The 21,062-nt window shown below is 40.4% G+C and overlaps 1 protein-coding gene across 8 annotated transcripts in view; it reads right to left on the bottom strand.

The window, feature by feature from the left end:
• CCSER2 (coiled-coil serine rich protein 2) overlaps positions 1-12,287 on the bottom strand; it is a 66,639-nt gene extending 54,352 nt beyond the window's left edge. For 4 of the 8 annotated variants that reach the window (XM_071563151.1, XM_071563149.1, XM_071563150.1 and 1 more), the window contains exons 1-2: positions 12,177-12,287; positions 11,366-11,550 (exon numbers count right to left, since the gene is read on the bottom strand). The gene's annotated coding sequence lies outside the window, so the exon portion shown is untranslated. Of the gene's footprint in view, positions 1-3,164; positions 3,257-11,365; positions 11,551-12,176 lie in introns of all 8 variants that reach the window. The other 4 variants (XM_071563145.1, XM_071563144.1, XM_071563147.1 and 1 more) reach the window with 4 other exon arrangements.
• Between the last annotated feature and the right edge of the window lie 8,775 nt (positions 12,288-21,062).

Genomic DNA, 21,062 nt, shown 5'->3' on the forward strand with positions numbered 1-21,062 from the left:
TTAGCGGGTTTTTTTTTCCCATTTACCCATTCTGACCAGCAAACAGAACTTTTCAACTGTGCTACAATTATTAAATTACAAACTTTGAGATTTAGTATTTAAAAAAAAAGCATCAACATAACACAAGCCTGTGGTTGGCAAAAATTATAATGTAAAATCTGACTCAAAGCTAATTTTTTGAGATTATTTTCTGTTTCCCCAATGTCTATATTATAACATATGGGAAATATAATCCCTCATCATACATTCTCACCAATTTTTTTTCCCCAGACCTTACTGATATCCCCAAATCAAGATAAACAGTCCTAGCCATTTTTTTCCCCTGTTTGAAAACTGTTTTGGAAATCGTGTCATTCATGTACAAGACTTGAAGTACAGGGCAACAGCTGCATTAGATCAGTGTTAGTGAGTGTATTCAGAATCATAAAATCGATCGGGTTGGAAAACACCTCCGAAATCACCAAGTCCAACCCTTGGTGCAACTCCAGGCCCTTTACCAGATCATGGCACTCAGTGCCACGGCCAAGCTCAGTTTAAAAACCGCCAGGGATGGGGAATCCACCCCCTCTCTGGGCAGCCCATTCCAATGCCTGAGCACTCTCTGTAAAGAATTTTCTGATTTCCAACTTAAATTTCCCCTGGCAGAACTTTTACTTCTGTGCAGTGATATGGTAACACAAAACCCCAGCCACAAAAGTGCAAGATAAAAAATCATTGTAGAATTCATGCATTCTCTTTTATCTTGAATTTGGCTCCCACCCACCTCATTTGGAATACAGCAACTTGACTTCAGCCTTTAATTGAAGATTTGTCATATCTCAACTTGCAATCATGTAATTTTTGTCTGGTTTATATCAAATACTTTATGAAGCCATTTCTGCTTTACAGACATATTGCTGACTCAAAAACTATTGCCTTGACAATTGCGATCTGATTGCTTTGATACACTTTTTGTTTCATGCCCTCTCATGTACATTTCCAGCCCATGATTTGGATAACTAACCCTGCCTGTATCGCCCTTTTGTACAGCACTAGTCCGCTGGTTTGCTTGGCTATAAAATATAATCTTGTCTAAACTCTGTTATTAAAGACCTGCAATTCAGACAACACCACCATGAGAAGTCTCCAAGCTTCAGTGTTGCATCTTAAGGCAAGTTTTACCCTTGTGTTAAATTCAAGACCAGGTTTCTGGTTTGAGGGTTTTTTTTTTCAAGACAGTTGTAAAAGGATATCTTGGTTGTGGTAGCCTGCATTTTATCTTTTTATCAGTTCCATCCACTGCTCTTACAGTCGTGTAAAGAGACAATTTCCTTCATTCATGTGTTATTCCCTGAATCTATTACCCATATTTCTGTTCCCTGACCTATACACGACTGGCAGACTGAAAAAAAAAAAAAAGAATTTTTTTAAACCATGGCAATCATGATGAGAACCAACACATAGCAAGTAACATTGTACTCAGTCAAAGTACAAAAAGTATCTTGTGTAACCACAGCAAGCATCATCCTAAAATGAGCCACTCCCCAGGCTGCAAGGCCTCACTAAGAAACGCTTCAGATAAAATCAAAGCAGCAGGAAATTCATGCAATCTGAAGTGCCCTGAGGCCTGTCAGTGAATAGGATGCCCCAGAGCATTCTTCTGGAAGGAGATTTAACTTGTGAAAACATCAGAATCCACATTCCAGGACTGGTAGGTGTATTTCCATTCTGAAATACACAAATCCCAAGTTTTTAAATACCCCACTAAGTCTTGCACATCGGAGACAGAACCCTCACCGAGGTATACAAAGAAACACATAAGTATTTTCCCCTCAGAAACAGCAGAACATTTAATTTATCATGTATGACACTTGCCTGTATGTGGATTTAGGTTTCTAATGTCAGACTTCTTGCCTACAGTGTACCTGCACACCTTGCAAAGAAAAATATCACCATGCTTTAATAGCAAATGTCAACATCAAAGATATTTACTTTATGTCAGCAATATATAGTAAAGACAATACAGTACACCTTTTAAAAAAAAAACCTCCAAGAATAAAAAATGGCTTTTAACGTCCCAATGAATTCATTCCCAGCAAACATCATTCTACAGATCCCTCAGAAGATAACCCAACTCCAATGAAAAGAGAAGTCTTATAAAGAAATTGCCCAAATTAAAAAAGTTAAATTAGAAAGCTGCTAATTTAACTTTCATGCTTTATGGATAATTCCCTTTTCACATCTGTCTACCATCTCTTAGGTAACTGCAAAATTTAAATGAGGCCATTTAATTAGATTACTTTAATCCTCCAAGAAGTGCTGCAAATTAAACTTGAAAAGGAGACCTTTCAGTTCTCTAGGAAGGGAGGTCGCTCCTTTATCCTTGATTAGCCAAAGACAGCACACTACCTTCAAGAAAACTGTGCTGATTGCTAAAAACACTTCAGATAATTAAATTAAAAGACAAACAATACTTGTCTGTAGTTTATTAGCTACTTAACTGTAACTACTGTGCCACCTTTTCAAATTTGGGTTACATTTGTTTTGTTGAAATACAACACCACCAAAAAACCACTAAATTTAACAGCATCATGTCCAGCAGATATTTTACAGAAAATGGGAAACTTTTAATTTTCTAAAATATCTTTAATCTTACTATATGTTTCTGGATAAAGATTACACTATTCTAACAAAGAAACTCCCTTATGAAGCATCACAATACCTGCAAGTTGTTGCATGAGTTCTGCAGCCCACAAAATTCAGGTTCAATACAATTTAAATTGTAGTCTGCTGTATTATAAAGAAATTCAAAGTATTTTTACACTTAAACAAGCTATGGATTTTTTAAAACAGACATTTGGGCAAACAAGTTTTATATTCTTTGCTTCAGGAAATATATTATCTCATGCACTCAAGCCTAATCGGGAATTAAGCTAATTATAAAGAGCCTAGCCTTACATAATGACCCAGGGAAAAGGAATTAAAACTCACAGACCCTCTCTGAAGTATAATCTGAATTAACTGAAAAGCTGCTACATCCTTACCTTTAAGGATATTCAAGATCCTGGTGATAAGCAAGAGGATATTCATTTTCACTCTCCTTTGTACTTTCTCTATAGGATTATTTACACCTTGACAAAATCCTCCAACATTACTTTCATCTCAAAAGCACAACATTGACTTACTTTGTTTGTAGTTTGTTTCACCATCCCCAGGAAGGCAGTTTCCTATATATTTACTTCCCAGCTAAGTTCCGGTTTGCATCTGAGACTGCACCCTGTACATTGAGGAATGATTATTACAGCAGAACACAGCTCAAGGTTCATACACTTCAAAGTTTGGGCTCCTTAAAATACTGTGATTCCTGTGATCCATGTCATCAGAAAGCTAACAGCATTTCCAAGTTCCAGATTACCATCAGTGAGACCCAATTCCCCTCCTATTGTCACAGCAGTGGAATACCTGGCTGCTGGATGAGACATACCTGACACACCGGTGACAAGCGAGACCGGTTCCATTCTGCAGACCTATTTCTATGCCAACAGTACCAGAACTGAAGTGCATGTGCATGTCAACTCTGTCCTGTGCATGACTTACAAAACCACTTCTCTCTACACCTCTGAGTTTTAACACCACAGCTTCTGTTTATTTGTTTTTTCTATTCAAGACACATAGTATGAAGATCTGTCTTTTCACCACTGATTTGTGGTGAAACTTAAGCTTACTTTTCTTAAAAATGTAATTAAAAATGCATTAGGTCAGTTACGTCAATATATCATATTTCCATCAGTGAAGGGAGGTATTGAATGTTGTAAGGCAAAAATGAAGCAGCAAAAGGCTTCTTTATCACGTACTTAAGAACACTGCAAGATGCATAGCAAGGCTGCAAGTCAGTTTTCAGCTTTAAGAGAACCAGGGGAGCTTAGGAGAATGAACAAACTGGCAGGATACCTGGTCAGCAAACACCTGCTCTGAGCAGGACAAGCACTGGGGAATTGAACATCATGAGTCCTGAAGAAACTGTGCATGCTGTATGAATCACATTGAATCAGAATGCAACTAGAAATTCTAGTGGCTCCAAGACTGAACTTTGAGTATTTACAACATATTTTATGTTGTTTACCCTACACAGACTTGTTTCAGTTCAGTCACAAAAGTCTCCAAGATCCAGTAAGATTTATCAGCTCTGCAGAAAAATCCTCCAACCCTGCTTTCCTTCTCCTGTCTTCAGTTTCTCCAAAACACCTCTCTTCTGGAATCAATACCCAATGCTTTATGAAGGCAACCCTGAATTTAAGTCTCTCTCCTTTCCCTATGTCCAAAACTGCAGTGATTAACACCAGCTTCCTAGACAGTCTGCCTCCTGAAGGTACCATAGTCATGAAACATGGCAAGAAATTCCAGGACATTTAGTGCTTATTGTTCTGTATCTCTGAAACCACCTTGTTCTTCTGTGTCTGGAGTTGTGCGATTCCATTTTTAGATCTCAGGACAGCTTAGAGGCAAGTCCTTTTTTATTCTTTCTCCCTCAAGCTTATGATGTTCTACCCATTTGTAAGGGTTGATCTATCAAACACCAAGCAAACCAGTTATTCAAGCTGCTCCTGTGCTGAATTTTGCTCACGGTCAGTCAGAATGCACCAGGACAAGGAACATGAGCAGAACATGATAATGAATAGAGATAAAGGGAGAAGAAAGAAAAGAAATACATCATAAAGAGATTGAGGTTTCTGTATTTCTAACACTGAACAATATCTTTAGTCAATACAGCAAAAAATGTGACTCCCTTGATATCTTTAAAGGCATTGTTGTTATTTATCAGAACACGGTTTCTTAATGCTTTGTAAGGCAAGACGACACAAGCACTTACTGGAAAAAAAAAGAAATAGGGAAATGCAGCTCTGTTTTGTAGAAGAAAGCTACCAAAATACTTCCAGAATAAAAAACTCCATTCACATCCCTCAGGGCCACACTCAATTCACCCTGCCATTAATGCTCTTTACCCTGAGTCAAGGAAGCAAAAAAGGGCTAAGTGTTCTCTACCCAGACCTGCGTGCTTTGTAATCATTTGTCCATTTATACTTTGCATATTAGAAAAATAGAGACTCAACATTTGAAACTCCAAATCTTTACATCAGGCATTAACAAAAGGTTGAAACGAAACAGGATATGAGTTATCATAAACTCTTTAAGATTTTATGGAAAAATGTCATATAAATTTTATCTGCAACATAGCAGTCAAGACCCAAATGCTTCGCCAGCTGCAGCAAGAAGTAGCTTCAGCACAAAGAAAAGAAGATGCAAGATGACACCTGGGGGTAGGGTTATATTACTCCCAGTAAAATAGAATATCAGGGTCTGCAAAAAGGAAGAAAGAGACTTGAAAGAGTACTTTGACATTCCTCATAAATGTGAGATTATTAAAGTTCATTCATAAGTAGACGTGAAGTGAATGACATTTTTTCTGCCTAACTGTTCTCAGGGACAGAGGTCAGCCAGCAACTGCAATAAAGCATTGGAGAGGCACAGCTCTGCTCTGAAGCTGCTATTCTTCTGATGCATTCTCTTTGAAGTCATCAATTCTCTTCTTCAAAAGACCTTGTTAAACCTGGACTAGCAAAGGCAACTCTCCCTGCACTGCCAGCTCCAAAACACACGGCCCAGCACACAGTGCAGCTGCCACTGCAAATCCCAAGGACACAGGCACAGCTGGCCGAGCACAACATTGGCTGTGCTGGGCTCAAGCAGTTGTAAGAGGCAGGTGGGATACATTGTAATCTATCAGAACCACTAGCCACCAATTGACAGAGCCATGACAAGGTATCCAGCTCCAGTGCAGAAACACTGACGCTGCAAGGAAGGAAATTATGTGGATTACTTCGTTTGTTATGTTTACCCAGCAAACAGCCTTCTGTGAACTGAATCAATTCAAGAGATTCAACCTAGTGAGCAAGTCAAGCTTCCTTAGTAGGGTTGCTTAAAAGCTCTTAAACTGCAAAAGATGCATTGTTCTCAACATCTTTGCTGGAGACACAAAGAGCCTTTATTTGCTTCAACTCTTTGATGACACTTTAAATTGTTACAAAATTTCCAAGGATAATAAACAGAAAGGGGGGAAAAAAAAGTAAGAGAAGACAGACAGTATCTGCCTTCCTGACAGACCTAATGCCCTGCAACCCAAAGTCCATCAGCCACAAAGAAGCAAAAAATACTCTTACTCAAGCATTTCTCACAACAATCTCCCAACCCCACTCCACCTCACCCCCCCAAAAAAAACCCTCAAACAAGTATACTATAAAGCACATGCATATCTAGGCTCCTCTCCTCTGCTGTCTTGACACTTCCTTGTATTTGGCAAGATTTCTGTGGCAAGATAAACCATAATTGTGTATATGCCTGTGTGCATACACATATTGGAAAAACTGCTCCCTCCCATCAGTCCTCTTTCTGTTTCTCTAACAGGCAAATTTGCCCTGATTTTTAGTATTCTTACATGACTAAGAAGGCAGAAAGCAGTCAGAAAGCCACCCTTCGGAGCAGTTTTAAAGGTGACATTGCTGTTTATCTCATAAAGACAAATTAAATTTTATCTTGTGGTTAAGATTGACAGAAAAATCCCAAACACCAATTGCAGACTAGAATTAAAGCTTTCTACAAGTGAAATGGCAGGTCTCAATCTCTCCTTTGAAAAAATTTGTGATTGTGTCAGCATCAAAGCAACTGCCAGCCGAAACAGGCCTCTGCTTTTGCTGATGGTGTTAGTCCTTCAGCAATAGCGTTTCATGTTGGCAATTTAATCTGCCTTGTAAGAATAATTCCAGAAAGATCAAATCTGCCCCAAAAGCAATGTCATACTGCAAACCAGCAGGAATCACCTGCTGTTCTCAGGCAAATATTTTACATAAAATAGAGGAGCATCCCTTTTTCCTCAGCACTATCCACTGTCACCAAATGATTCAAACACACCTTTCCCACCTTAAAGTTTCCTTAGAAAGACTTCACCATTGATTCAGTACCAAACTCAGTCAGCTTCGAGTTACCATTTTCTACTACTTATGTACCTGGAGCAAGATTTTCTTGCTGGTAAGAATAAGCAGGCTGAAAGTCAAGTGAAACTTGAGATACAACTGATTTTAACTGGAAATATCCCTTCTAGACTGTCATCTTGTCCATTTTACCCCTCTAGTTTGTTTATTCAACTGATGCATCTTGTCCATGGAAAAACATTGAGATGCTCTGAGCTAGAACCATCTTACAGTGATACAAACAGATAGTTTTTCAATATGTATTTTGCAGTGATTAAATAATGACTAATGACACAAACGGTATTTCCTGTCTGAACTGCTGCTGAACAGTTTATCTATGTGGGTTTTTAAAGATTAAGAATTTCCATTAGCTTAAACCTGCAAGGAGACTGTGTTTTCCACCGATACATAAGCTTTTTGCGCCCTCCAGCCACACATGATCATTCTTTCTCCTGCTGTCTAAGAATTTTAGGTATAGGCTAAGCTGAATGACAAGCAGAATAATTGGAGAAGATTGCATGTAATTCATAGACTCACTGGTCCTGAGATATCTTCAGTAAGACTGAAGAGGTTTACAGGTAATAATTGAACAAAATTAGACAAGGTGAACCAGAAGGAAGATAGAAGAAAATAGTTCTGAGACTTCCTTTTCTACATACTGACAATGCTATTTCAACATAGCTTAGTTTTTTACATAAGATCACAATCTTGAGACAAGAACATGGGAACACATAGCTACACATCTTAAAAAACCCCATACTTTTAAGTCAGTCACTGCTAGATTAAAAAAAAATACTAGAAAAAGGACTAACAAAGAAAATCTTTAATGATACTATCATGAAAGACAGACAGTGAATCCTGTATGAGCTGGAAATATTATACAAATCATGGTATTTCTCTGAGTTTGGATCTTCAATGTCAAGATTCCATTCTCCATACAGCTTTGTCAGTCAATATTATTTTAAAGATGAGGAATACAAAAATCCTGTGGTGGATTATCCTGGAGAGGATGATCCGGGCAAAGACCGACTTCCTCAACCTTCAGCTGCTTTCAGTTCATAGGATTTCTTGAATTTGATGCAGCTTGTTTAGAAATCCCCCACAGATCCCTTGTCCACTATCTTGTGTAACCCATCCTCAAGCCCCCAAACTTTTTCCATTCATGACTCTCTTAAGCAAGGAGTACCAAAGCCCTACTAGTAATTTTTCTAAAGGTTATTTCATTGTGTTGCACAGATTCCCAAGGAAAACTAATAAAACTACTTGTAAACTCCCTACATTACAAGAAAGGGCTGCTGATTTCTGCTCTCCTTGCTACCAAACATAAGTTTGTTTCACACCCATGTGCTTTCAAGAAGATCCTATAATATTTGAAGTGAAGTTTAACTTCTCTTTAACATCCACCCTTAACCAAAAATACTGGGGTATTACAGCTTTCAGTTGAAACTTGGTTATTTTTGAACCACATGTTCAAAGTATCACTTTCTTGCTATTGAATTTCATTTCATCAGGGCTGGACACAAACAGCTACAATTCCACTGCTATATATCAGTTCCCAATCTCAAAACCAAACTCTCTAAAAATATTTGAGTACCAAACAACGTGGCATAACAAACACCAATTTGTTTTTACCCACAGACTGGCAGCCCTCTGTATTTTATGTTTTCCTACCAATTTTCTGATACACAGCTATACTGGAATGCACCTACCAAGGTCAGTTTCCCACAATGCAGAAGACACAGATACTTGTTATATCCTCACAGGTTTACAACAAAAAGGAAAAGAAAGATTCTCCAAGAAAGCGACGCTTGAAACTTCAGTTACCAGTGACAGTTTCTCCACAGGATCAGTTTCAGAGTTAGTCATCTATGCTTATATTTTACTTGAATTTACAGGAAGGTGATAGATATAATTTGTTTGTTTAATGAAGATCTCAAATTTAGTCATTGTAGAGCTTTATTTTTATACATTACCATTTCAGAAAGCTTTCATGATGAAAAGGATGGTTTTTTTCCTTTTTACTGATGGACAATGCAGCGCAGATTGAAAGACAACAGCAGGAGACTTGAGGAGAGGACAAACAGCAGCAGCTTTGGCTTGCTACGTTGCCACCTAAGCAATCTTGCCCTTACTGAGATGAAAAAAGCCATAGCACCCTCCAGCTTATCAAAAATACATATCAACATGGACATGTAATAATTTTAACTTATAAGATTAGAAAAAATGCATTTAAGTGAAGCCTATCTTTAAGAAAACTTTAAAAAGAACATGAGTTGGTTTTGTATCCACATTGTACTGAGAAAGTACATATCTAGAATTGATTCCTGAGTCTCCAGCTTACAATACACATGGCATTACTGAGTCAGGAGAAGCCAGGATATTCAGTTCTCCCTAGATGCTTCCCTTGTGCTGTGTGTGTCACAAGCCATCTGGGGTGATTAGCCTAAAAGCACAGAATTTCTTTTGCTTCAGGGAATAAATTATTTGCAATTTAAGGCTTATTCCTGATCTATATGTGTTCAACCACTTCATCAAAGTAAATCCTTATCAGCCATTTGCTCTGGCTAAGAAGCCAAGCCTCCCTGCAGTGAGAACCTTGCCAACAGTGCCCACACTTCTTCACTCGAGGCCATTAAAATGCACTCTGCAGAGCAGGACCTCAGCACAAAGTGCTCCTGAAAAACCCAACAACCTGCAGTGAAAAAAGCATTTTACTGAGGACTTGCAACATCAGTTCCCCATGTGACTAGGCTTAAGCACTCCCACCCTGAGAAGACTTGCTTCTTTCAATTACTTTAGGAAATTATCAGCAGAACAGCTGCAGCTGGATCCTCCTTTCAGAAGAGAGAAGAGCTCGAGAGCAAAGTCCAGATCTCTGCAAACGCAGCTACCTTTGATCAAGGAGGAAACAACATTGTCAGAATGTCTTCCAAAAGGCACCTATTTGATAGGAGATTAAGAGTGAGCTTGAGAGTATGTGTCCTGGAGCTATGAAGAAATGCAAAGACCTATCCTGACTAAATAAACTTCAACTTTGGGATAATTAACACTGTTGGGATTTTACTGTAACATACATGAGTTGAGGTACCCAGAGATCTACATAAGCTTTTTTTTATTGCTCCAATTGAAACACAATACAGGGTTTTAAACCTAATTATCAAAAGGACCATTAGTATTTTGATCTCCTTAGTATCCCTGTTGGCATGGAAGTTAACCCTGCCTGAAAGCTTCTAATTAAGAAGATAGTACTGCTGTTTACACTTCTAAATAGTGACTGAAAGACAATACCACAACAACTGCACTAGCAGGCTACCTTTTATTGCTTCGATTCTCCCCCATTTTGAGAGACCCACACTTTCTAACAATTTCAGCCAAGCAGTGTTCATCTGAAGATTGATGGCATGATGGCTTTTTATCTAGAGAGCTCGTGCCAACACTTCTTACTAACTGGTTTATTCCAAATAACCAATCCCTCTTAAAGGATGATCAGGTCCAAAAGTAATGGATTTTACTCCAATAAGCTTTTACATGAACAGTTCCATTAAACAGGATTACTCATTAGTATAACAATACATTAAATGAGATCATTATGTTAATTGAAACATTACTAATCATTTTTTCCTAAATTCACATACAAGAAATTATTACTTCAGTTCAAAAACACTAGGCATTATGGTGGTCAAAAATATCAAAGTATACCTGAAACATTTCTACTGTTTCAACAGCTTTACAATAAGAAGACAATAATGAATAGTTTTTGGAGCCCCAAAATTGATATTTCTATAATGAAAAGTACTATCCATGAGAGAAAATTAAACTTCATCTTTAAAACAATTTTTCTACTCTAAGTTGTATATTCACACTAAACTTTGGCATTTAGGTAGGTGGTTGTTTCAAATGTTCCATTTGTTAGGCAATCACCTCTTCAGCTTGGAGGCATTTAGTGCAAAATGGGCCCACAGAATTTAGGGTTATGTGATCATCAGACACTAGAAAACATCTAGTAAATTTCATTCGGTATCACCAAGCAAGGTAAATATTTACTACCCTGATGAAGAGTTTTGTATTTTTCGTTTCCCCACACAGGAAATTTTGTAAGTTTCAGAGAATATGTAAAGTGCTTCTCCATTATAAAAATGTAACAAAATGAGACCTTTGATCCCACTTTATTTCACTTTTAGTACCTTTGTAACAAAAAATTCTGTCTTGCATCAAACTGAGGCTCAAAGCCCAGAGATACCAAAAACAAACCCGCTAAAAAACCTAAAGTACAGACCCTGCAAGTTGAACCAAATCCCTTGAAAAGTGGTTAACACCTTTACATGGGGCACCAGATGGAGAACCAGATCGACAATCCTTACCTTAATTTGTTGTCTGGCCTGGACACTAACGCTCTGCTACAGCATAAAGTTCCCATGCAGTTTTGCTTTCTTTAACTGAAGTAAAACAGCTCGACCTCCTCCAGCTCAGAGTTAAAGGCTGAGGTTGCCTACGTTTCATTGTGTGCCAAAGTACATTTGACAGAACGCGATGTGAACAGCAGGCTCTGGGTGACGAAAGCAGAGTGTCGGTGTCATTAAAGTGAAATCACCACAACGTACACAACACCCCCTCAGTATAAACCTCAAGAGCTAAAGTAGATACTCCACCATTATTATTGTTGGGGTTTTTTCACCGTTACTATTTTATTGTTTTAAACTGCTGTCTTTGAACAACCACACACTGGGTGCTTTTGCTCCCTCCCCTTTTCGGAGACGCAAAACCTCGACACACACAACCTCAGGCTGCCCGCCCTTCGCGGCGGGGCTCGCAGAAGCTGCTCCCGCGGGTCCGCGTCCCCGAGCACGGGGAAGCGAAGGACGCGCAAACCTCCGCAGCGCCGGCACCGCGGGCGCTCCGGGCCCGGCGTGACATCCCGCGGCCCGGGCTGGGCTGCGGCCTCGGGGGCGCGCAGGGGGCACTCGGGGGCGCACAGGAGGGGAACGGGGGCGCGCTGGAAAGGGCGCGCAGAGAGGGAATTGGGAACGCGCAGGGGAGGACGCGCAGGAAGCCGCCCCGCCCGCCCTTCCCCAGCCCCCCGCGGCCGCCGCTGCCGCAGCATCCCCGGTCCGACGGCGGCGTGGGGAGCGGGCAGAGCCCCCGCTAAGCGTCCGGGGGCAGCCCCGCACTCACCGCCGCACCGCTGCCGCCTCCTCGGGCAGGGCCGCCCCGGTGCTGCCCCGGTACCGCCGCCGGCCCCTCCCGGCCCGCGCAGGGAGGGCGGAGGGAGGCGGGAACACGCAGCCGCCACCTCGGCCCGCCCTGACGTCAGTGCGGCCGCCCCGCCCTGTCTTCGGCCCGCCCGGCCCCGGTCCCGGGTTGGCTGGGCATGGCTGTGCCCCTTGGCCCGCCCGGCCGTGCCCTCTCGGCCCACCCGGCCCCGATCCCAGCTCGGCTCCACCCGGCCCGGCTGTGCCCCCCTCGGCCCGCCCGGCCCCAATCCCGATCCCGATCCCGATCCCGATCCCTGCTCGGCTCGGCTCGGCTCGGCTCGGCTCGGCTTGGCTCGGCTTGGCTCGGCCCGGCTGTGCCCCCGCGGCACACAGCCATCGAATGGTCAAGGTTGTCAGGAGGGACCTTGGCGGTCTCGGAATCGCAGCCGTGCGCCCCGAACCGCCGCTGGAACCGCTGGGCCGCATCACCAGCGCCACGGCCGGAGCCCGTGCCACGGACGCCGGGTGTGGGTGTGACCCCTGCACGGGCCGTTCGTGTAACAGTTGGATTCGGTGATTTTTGTGGGTTCCTTCCAACTCAGACTATTCTGAGAAACCTCCAGGGATGGTGATTCCCCCCCATCCCTGAGCAACTATTCTAATGCCCGACCATCCGAACAGTGAAATTTTTGTTCCCCATACTAACCTTGATCTCTCCGTCTCAGCTTGAGGCCATGTCCTCTCGTCCCAACGCAGGCACAGTAGCAGAGAGTGTCCCCCCTCACTGCAACCTCCTTGAGACTAAACAAACCCAGCTTTCCCAGCCCTTGCCTACAAAACTCATTTTTAAACCTTTCACATGCTACCTTGTCCTTCACCAGACTTGCTCCAAGACCTCAATGCCTTTTTGAAGGGTGGGAGGCAAAAGTGAACTCAGTACCAGAGGTGCACCCTCACCAATGCCCGGTACAGGGGCAGGATCACTGCCCTGGCCCTGGTGCCCACACTGCAGCAGGGAGCACTGCAGGGGAAAGGCCTCACAGATGACTCAGCTACATAAAAATCCTGATGGACTCTTGCAGTCAACCACGGAAGGCCAGGCATTCTCCATGCTGGTGCTCACAGATTGAACAGAGAGTTTAATTTCCTGCAATTTTCTGCCTATGCCAGGAATCAGAAGGCACTGATAGAAGGTTCAGGAAGTTCCTTGCAGGTGGTTACATGAGATGGATCAGGATTGTTTCACTGATTCACTATTTACACCTCAGTGCTCTGCCCTGGGGCTTGTGTTTCTACATCTCCCCTGCTTTGGGACCTTCATGTTTGTGTTGTCACAGCATTTCAGCATTCGTGCATCAACTTCAGGGTTTCGAAGTTTCTTTTCTCTCCAAAGCTTTTTTCCCAAAAATTTTTCTAAGTCTTTGTCTGCCTGTTTCTCTAGGCTTCCCAGAGGGAGGAAGCTGAGCAGTGGCTTCAAGGTACATTTGTGTAGGACAAAAACCAACACCCTGTAATTGATAAGCATCGTTCACCACAGCCTCTTCTCTAGAAATTGGCCAGATGTCAGCCCAGACACTGCAAGTGCCTCCTCATCTTTCCAGACACAGGGCATGAAGACGCCAGTACATTTGCCTCATAGGCAGCAGAAAGGCCTTTTCAAAAAAAAAAAACAAAAAAACAAACCAAAACAAGGAACAAGAAGTGAAGCTTTTAGATGTCTTTTTGCCTAAACTTAAATGTACCAGCCACATTAATGCATTTATTCTTAGAACAGTCTCAAGCATAATGACTCCCCTGTGGTACAGGAAGGAAAAAAGAAAGAGGGCAACCAGAGAGATTAAATCTCTTGCTCAAAGCTAAAGAGATAGCAAAGCCAGGAAATTAACTCAGATTTCCTCAGTCAGGCATCAGTGCTTTAACCACACAATCATCCTTTCTTGCAGTCATTCTCAGCTTCTGAGCATCAACTGCATTAGCATAGATTTGATTTTTCCCTACTTTGTTCATCAAAACGACTTCACTGTTCCCACTGAAATTTCCTCCAACCAACTTTCTTCTCTGTTTCCTTCCCAAAAGTAAAACAAATTATATTATAGACTCACTGAGAGGGGGAAAGGATATTACAGACTCACTAAGAGAGTCTTAAATTTCCCACTGCCTTTCTGTAGGCACTGGTAGGTATTTCTTCAATGACAACACTTGCAGCATCAGCTCACGAAGCAATTGAGGAGCTTCTGTGGTGCATCTGTAAGGCAGGTACCCAAGGGCACAGTGAACAAGATCAGGGAACAAAGATCAGGGAGCTGGGAACACATAACCAGCACAAAGGAGGCACATAAGCTGTGTGTGCTGACCTGGAACAGGTGGAATAACCACATTTTCAAACCCCAGCTCATACTTTTATTACCTGGAAATAATTATGACACAGAACTCTAAAAGTACATATATAAAAGAAGAAAACACCTAGGGATATTTTAGGCCAGATTTGAGAACCTCCATTATCTGTTTAGCCATTTAACAGATTTTCATGTTTATATAGGTTCTTTAGATTAAGATCCAGTCTTGAAGAAGAATTCATAGTTTTCAAAAAATAGCTTCAAAAAAGGGAGGCATTACATACACAACTCCAGCTTCTGACTCAAAAGATAGTGTTAACCCTCCTACTGACAGACTGCAGACTGTTAGTACAGTATCTTTTCTTGCCAGTTTAATATTTGATGTCTTCAGCTTGATACCTTCACCTTGCATTGATTTTATATTAAATTGATTTAAATGGACCTCATATTACACTGGGAGATGGACTAGAAGCTCATTATCCCCTTCACTCACTGAGCTGGAATTGTGCTGCCACCAAAACCTGGAGTCAGAGCAGTGAGTAACACCAACACCCAGAGGAGAGCTGGGTGTGCAGTCAGTGATGTTCACACAAATATTCTTCCAGCCCCAGTGGTCTGCAGGCCAAGGACTCCACTCTAGTGGGAAAGGAAAGGTTTGTTCAAACTTGGCCCTCTAACAGAGTTCTACACTGTACAAAATCTGAACTGGATATTTCTCCTCCCCTGGATTATGATGATGCTGAGTTAATCTGCTTGACTTAAAATCATCTGCAAAGCAAGGACAGTTTTCTTCCTTACACTGCGTCATAAAAATCCTCTTTTCCATGGTGTCCATAAAAAGAAAATCGGTAGCTCATATGCAGTGACTGCTGCCAACTAATCTGTTCACAATAATTTCACTTTTACTTGGTGTGTCCACTTTCTGTTACTGCATTCAAGCATGTTCTACTTATACTCTGATTTTATGTTCTCTGACACAGGAACTATATTTTCTCTGTTTGAATTCTTTCTAGTTCAAGAGGGCTAAGCAGTCAGGTGACACTTTTTTCTCACGTAGAAGTAGTAACTTATTCATTGTGGGCATTTTACTTTTAAAAAATACTGTAGCATGGATCCTTGCTAACTCACAAACATTCAAAAGAAGAAGGAGGTTGGAGTGAAGAGATCTTGTGCTTCTTGGGGGTCTAGGTGACTTTTGATTTATTATATGACTGCATGCAGCTGGATGGTTAGGGGTTGAAATTGTTAATTTCAAAATGCCTCATGATTCTGTCAAATTTATTCATCAACAGGTATCAAAACCTGAACCATCAGCTGTCTTTTTACTCTGTGTCTCTTAATAATTCTTTCATTAAGGAACACATCCTCTATATTTTCCAAGTTTTATTTTGACACTGAAGAGGCACTGTTGCCAGACTTACTGTTTTAGTTTTCAATTTCTTGTACTTTTTAAACTATGCAGATAATTTAATTTTTGTACTACCTTACAATTATGTACTAAAATCAATATTTCAAGTTGATGAACTTTTTTGCTGAGATAATAAAAAAGGAAAATAATGGGCTAAATGTCACATGCACAAATACTTACATGAGTGTGCTCATACATGTGTATATGAATTAATTCCATGCATAGTGTCCATGGGTAACTAAACTTTGTACCATCCTACAATAAATAATTGTGTAAGAATAAAATAATTAGTAGGAAATTCTGCTTGGTGCAAGTTGAGGTCTTTATAGTGGTTTCCCCATCAGTGCATCATTTTTTGGTGTACATATGGGAAAATATAGGGATGAGCTCAGACTCATTCTGCTGAAATACACATTTACCTTGTCACATTTAAGACTAAGTCCTTTATTTTTCTTAGCCTTGAACAAGAATCCAAATTAAGTACTTGAATATTTGATATCTTTTCAGCTCATAATACTATGTACTACTTTCTAAATATTTAGATAATATATAAAGAGGGTACTATTTAAATGAAGAATGGTTCATTGCCAGTTGACAGGTGCTTTGGTATTTAAATAATTGGCTCAGATGCCTGCCTTGGATGTGCAAAGACAATGTTGCTACATTTATGGGTTTGGTGAGTGAATGATGAACTGAGTCTTCTGACCCTTCTCATGCTGGGAAAAACAGTGGATTTATGCAGGCCTAAACTGCTTTTATTTTTCAGTGGTGCTGGAGTAGGAAGAGCCTGGACCAGTTCAGATGATGTTTCAAAAATGCTACATTAGTCTAAATAATTTAGACCTACTTAGATCTAAATTATGTAAACAGAGTAGTTAAACCATTTAAGAAGTCTAGTTAAAGCTAGTTCTCAAACACAGTCATTTTTTTCCCTCTGCATCCTCAGTGGCCACTTTCCAACCATACACACCACCTTTACAAACACAGGAAAGCTTTTCTAGGCAATAATTAAAATCATGGTGCACATTTCTAAAATCTGAATGTGCTGTCTTTCATTTATTTTTAAAGAAGATACTGCTTCTTGGTCTCTAACTCTTAAAACAAATTAGTGTATTATATATTTCATTTAAGTCTGGTAAAGTTTCTTTTTATTTTTCATTGCCTCTTACTTTGTATTTACAAAGGTGGAAACGCCAAAGGAATGCAAATACGAATATCTAACATTTCTATAATTTAGTGGGATTTTTGAGAATACTGAAATATAAGTAAAATCTCTTCTTTCAGCCTGATTTACAGCTATGGAAATTATTTCCTTTTGTACAATTAGAAAATGTTCTAAATCATAAAATTTAGATAAAAAAATTTATTGCATTTTAAAACTGAAAGGTTGAGTTCAGTAAATAACCTTTTCCTAGTGACATTGCTAAGGGAATTTCACTAATGTGTTTGTAGGTTTTTATTTGTGAAGTCATTCAGTTACACAACAGAAACAATAACATACTTATGTTACTAATAATGCCCTCCAAATTTAACAAAATGAGAAAAGTTGATGAATTAAAAAATCCCAGCAGAATTCAGTAAAAAACATGAAAATATATTTGGGATTGTATGGTTTATCTTTAGGTAAACATTGTTATAAAGGATCTAATTTTAAATCAATGCTAATCCTAACCTGACTGATGTGGGTAATTTGTGGTTTTGCTAATTTCATTATTTAATAACAATTTAAATACTACAATCCTTAAAATGTTTAATGAAGAGGAAATGAAATCTTTTTTGTTTGTATAGCCAGTGTCCTCCATTTTACAATATCATTACCGTTTTTAATCCTGAGATTTGCAGAAGTCATAACCTACTTATAATCTGCACACAGCACAGTGGATAATGCAGCAATAGAGCTATACATATTTAGAAATAAAATGTAGAAGGGAAAAAAGCCTCAAGGAAAAGAATGCATACACTTAGAGCATCACCTTTATGTGTTTTTTTTCATTTGACTGCTGAACGTACAGCATTCATGTTAACATTTATCCACAGGGAAGATTGTCTGCATCACTCACAGTTAGAAGTGAAGAACTAAACATCAGTCTTTTGAGTCTTGTTCAAAAAATATTTAGAAAGCTGAAGACACCTGGAAGGTGTCGCGGCCGAAGAATCCCACATGCTGTTAGCACACAGTTAAATGGGATGTACAGAGTGAAGTTGTTCTTTATAGCCCTCACTGATGAGGCTGTGCCTTGGACTGACAGACAGCTGAGACACCAGTGGGATTGTTGGCAAACTCAGTGTTACCCTCTGCTACAACACCCAGTCATTCCACCAGTTCTAATAATTTGATCATACCATGTTCTCTCAGAACTCTTGAAATAAAATTCCTGCATTATTTCCTCATCTGTTTCATTGTAACATTTGTTATTTTGCTTTAGAGATTTAAGGAGTTGCCTTCATGAGCTATAGTTTTATTTCCTTAGATACTGTTTTTACCAATGGCAGATATTCTGTAATATGGCGAGAGACTATATGAGAAACATAGAGTGGTATCACAGAATGATTTGGGTTGTAAGGGACCTTAAAGATCAACTCATTCCAACCTCCTGCCATGGGAAGAGACCCCTTCCACTAGACCATGTTACTCGAAGCCCCATCCAGCCTGGCCTTGAACACTTCCAGGGACGGAACATTCTCTGGGCAGCCTGTTCCAATGCCTCATTATTGTCACAGTAAAGAAATTCTTTCTTATATCTGACCTAAACCTGCCCTCTTTCAGTTTAAGAAACTGCAGACAGGAGTCATTAATAATTAAAATTGTCCTCTGATCAACTTAAATACCTACTTTTTTGTGCAGGTAACAAAGGCCACAGGTAAGGAAACAGATCCCGCACTGTAGCTGTACTTCACAGGGATTTTGGCCACAGCAACCTGAAATGATGAGGCTACAAATCCTCCTGGAGAGGCACAGTCACAGCTCATTCTCTTGCCTAATAGATGCAGACCACATTCCACCTCCCTGAGCTTGGCTCATCTCTCAGCCCACTCAGGAGTCCCTGCTGCCTCTGCACCACAGGACAGTCCTTGGCTGAGCAGTTAGCTTATGGAGCAGTTGTACCTTCTGCAGGATTCCAGTTCCCAGAAGCTGGCACAGGGAATACTCACCACTTGCTCAGATGAAACGTGAATATATTTTAAGAGGAATAATATATTTTCCAAGTCTTGTTTCATAGGCGAAGCAGACTGCAGAAAGGAATTGACTCAAAGTGATATTGTTTTTGTGAATACTCCTTCAATCATGCTATTTTTTTAATATGCAACTAATCAGTTTCAATTAACTTAAGGACTTAAAGAAAAATACAAGCAGACTGTTCCAACAGCAAACAGCGGTTTCAAAACACCAGTCAGGACATTAAAAATGATTTTATTCCATGTATGTATTTGACCCTAATCTTTCTTGTCTGAACATGTCAAAGCATCAGAAGATAAAAAAATGAAAGCTGAAATTCCATTACATTTGCAGTATTAAATGTCAGTGAAAAACAAAGAACTCAAAGATGCAGATTAAAAGACACTTTTCCTCTGGGCACATGGCAGCAACATGTGCAGTGAGAAATGAGCTGGCCTTACCCAAAATTATGTATGTGACCAAGAAATAATTAACTGAGTAACACTGTTTCTGAGCTCCACAGGAACATCAAGGACAGTAACATTATATGCCCAAAATCATAATAGCTTGGAAGAATCACAACATACTAACTCAAAAAAATGTTTTATAAGGATTTTTTCCTCTTTTTCACTTACTCCATCACTCCTATTTTATTATCTGTAGTTACTCAGGTTAGCAGTGTTTGTACGCACACTATGTATGCGTATGCAAAAAACATATTTCTATAAAATGCAACTTCTACATATACCTTGATATACATATATATGTATATATGTATGTATGTATATACACACATATAAACAAAATTATTCTAGGTATTGGTAATCATCTGGAGAGTAGTAGTGGGCAATTAGTTGATTGCAAAACAGCAATCACGGGCTGTTGCAGGTAAAATTTACCACGCTCCTCCTCGTGGGGTTGGGTAGCCCAGCTTAGCACAGGCTGGGGGACAAGTCATCAGTCTGTCTCAAGAGTCCTCCCTTAACACTGAACCTTTCTGGAAACTACTTTAAAGGTCAAACATAATTCAGTTTCAATAGTTCTAAGTACTTGCTTTCCTGTCAAGTAAGAAAGCTGGATTCTCACAAAGACTAAATAGAAGTTTAATTATTACAAGCCAGGGCCTGCCTCTGATATATGGACTTCTGAAGACATTGTCCCAAGAGATTCTGACAGTTTCCTGAAATACTGGCACCAGAGATTCAATCACTGCTTTGTCTAGTAAGAGTTCTGCTGTGCTTTTAAACTAGGAGGTGTGGAAGGTGTTTTCCTCTGAGTTAGTAATTGGTATCTGTAGATAGCAGCAAGTTGGAGAGAGACAGAACTATTTCAGAAATGTGTGCAATAAATAACAATGCTTTCCATGGGTGTCAAAAGGCTCAAGGACAAATTCTAAACAGCATGACTCTGGCATTTTAGTGGCTAAAAATGTGTTTTCAATCTACATTGGGAAATAGAAAATGCTGGCAGACAAAAAGTTACATGCAAAATCATGAGAAAAACTGCTGCTCTTTCAGTCTCACTATCCTGCCGCTGCTTTCCAGCATCTCATTCCCAGCCTGTCTGTACATCTAGGGTTGCCCTGTCCCAGGTGCAGAATCCAGCACATTCCTTTGTTGAACTCCATATGGTTGGTGATTGCCCGGCCCTCTAATTTATCAAGGTCTCTTTGCAGGGCCTCCCTGCCTTTGAGAGAGTCAACAGCTCCTTCCTATTCTGTGTTGTCTGGGAACTCACTCACTGTCCCTTCCAGTCCTGCATCCAAGTCATTTATGAAGATGTAGAGCACAGAGCCCACGATGGAGCCCTGCAGAACCCAACTAGTGACAGGTCACCAGTCTGATGTCACCCCATTCACTATTACCTTCTGTGCTTGACCCATGAGTCAGTTGCTCACGCACCACATGATGTGTTTATCCAGCTGGACAATTTTCCCAGAAGGGTCCTGTGAGAGACAATACCAAA

This window comes from Pithys albifrons, chromosome 9, assembly GCF_047495875.1.
Source record: "Pithys albifrons albifrons isolate INPA30051 chromosome 9, PitAlb_v1, whole genome shotgun sequence".
In the NCBI taxonomy this organism is placed as follows: Eukaryota; Metazoa; Chordata; class Aves; order Passeriformes; family Thamnophilidae; genus Pithys; species Pithys albifrons.